Raw genomic sequence first — 2,321 nt, 5'->3', positions numbered from 1 at the left:
GTTTGAGGTCTTCAAACCAGTTTTGAGGATTTCAATAACTCAGTCCTGGATTAGGGGTTGTATAAAAGTGGATGGGTAGGGTTCTGTGGCCTGCCTTGTGCAGGAGGTCAGACTAGATGATCATATTGGTCCCTTCTGACCTATGAGTCTATGAGTCTATGAGTCTATAAGTCAAGGCTTGAGTTTGTCCAGCTCTCCAAACTGTGTAACCATCTACCCCTGTGTAAAGTGGATGGATCTAGACTGTTCTCAGTGGTACCAGATGACAGAACAAGGAGCAATGGTCTTAAGTTGCAGTGGGGGAGGTTTAGGTGGGATATTAGGAAAAACTTTTTCACTAGGAGTGTGGTGAAGCACTGGAATGGGTTACCTAAGAAGCTGGTGGAATCACCTTCCTTAGAGGTTTCTAAGCCCTGGCTGGGATGATTTAGTTGGGAATTGGTCCTGCTTTGAGTAGGAGGTTGGACTAGATGACCTCCTGAGGTTCCTTCCAACCCTGATATTCCATGATTCTATGATTAACTTCTGGCAATGAACATATCATGTACATTTTCAGCTAAAGTTTTTTGTCTTTCCAACCATTGATTATATTTTGTTTAGTATTGGTTATTGGTTTTTTTTTAGTTTTCAGCAGAAAACAATATAATTTTTGGATCAAAAGTTGAAATTTTGATTTAAACTTTCTACAGGGACAAAAGCATCCCTGCTAACTTTACTGCTGACAATACAAATACAATTTTTTATTTGCATTGTGCAATCAGATAAGATCCCCAGTCGTGGGCCAGAAGCCCATTGTGCTAAGTGCTGTGCAAACACAGGATGAACTGATTACTCTGAATGGCTGAAATGTAGCACTGTTAGGTCCCCGACACTGGCTCAATTGCCTCATTGCAGCAGCCCTTATTCACACCAGCACCTCCACTGCATTTAATGATGCCACTTTCCTGATTACAGATTAATCACAGAAGTCAGAAGTGCAGGAGACGCTGGTGCCGTATTTACCACAGGCCTGATAAAATGAGGATCCCAGGAGCAACCATAGCCATCTCCATGGGCAGTTAAGAGAGGTAGCTGGCCTGGGGGCTGTGTTAGGTCACCCATAACCAGATCCTTCTCCATGGTTGCTTAGGAGAGGCAGCTGGGATGGGCCACGGCTGCAGAGGGTGGCCCCATGTCACCCGATTGGCAAAGGAGCAGTGTTCAGCTGCAGATACGGGCTATAGAGGAAAAAAATTGAGCTGGTCTCTCTTGTGCTTCTGGGAACCAAGAGTTGCTGAAGGTGCTGTCTGTTTGCCCAGTGAGGCCAGAACCCTCAGATGAGGGAAGAAATGGAATCACGGCAGAGGAAGCATGAGGTAGAGGAAACAATGAGATCCTCCAACCTTAATACTATCGTAGCCTAAACACTGTAAAAGCCGAAATTTCTGCAGTAAGGGGTCATGACCCCCAGTTTGAGAACACCCGGTTTACAATAATATGAAGTGAAAAGTTCTTGAGAACAATCCAGGATCTTTATTCATTGGCATTTCAAACAGAATTCACTCACCTCATGGGATGAATCTGAAAGCTCTATTTTTTAACAATGCCATCTCCAGATGGACTGAACCCAGGAATGCCTGATCTGTAAGCACACGCCATACTGCCGGCACTGAAGAACCAGATCCCACCTCTGAAAGTCTGCAGAAGATTCATTGTTAAAATTGAGAGTCTTTCATGGAGGTCACAGAAGTCACAGATTTCATGATTTTCCAGGACCTCTCTGACTTCTACAGCAGTCAGTATGACTGACTTCAGGGCTGCCTGAGCAGGTGGGGCAGCTCTGGGGCCAGTCACACTGGCTTCTGCTCGGGCAGCCCCAGGGGATAGTTGCTTGGGTGGAGTCGGAGTCAGCCGCACTGGCCACTAATCAGGAGGCCCCAGGCACTTGCCCCCAGGAGCTGCCTGAGCAGCACCAGCCTCAGGCTCTGCCCCAGGGTCACAGTGAGGCCCTGGGCCTCCCCTCCGAGCAGCAGTACAGCAGCAGTCCCCCACCCCCGGAGTAGCTGCAACAGTGCCCCAGAGGCCTCCAGAGTCCCTAAGATTTAGTCATGGGTATTTATAGTACAAGTCATGGACTGGTCACAAGGTGTGAATTTTTCTTTATTGTCCATGACCTGTCCATGATTTTACTAAAAATACCTGTAACTAAATTACAGCCTTACTCATCATTTCTATGTGATTTAGTCACTGCAGGGAGACAGGGCAGATGGCTTTTATCACAGGTCTTACGTGCTTGTGCTTTTGCAGGCTATTTCTAGGCTGGAGGCACTGTGTGCAAATGA

The sequence above is a fragment of the Gopherus evgoodei genome, chromosome 21 (assembly GCF_007399415.2).
Source record: "Gopherus evgoodei ecotype Sinaloan lineage chromosome 21, rGopEvg1_v1.p, whole genome shotgun sequence".
NCBI classification, from domain to species: Eukaryota; Metazoa; Chordata; order Testudines; family Testudinidae; genus Gopherus; species Gopherus evgoodei.
This window is presented reverse-complemented; position numbering follows the sequence as displayed.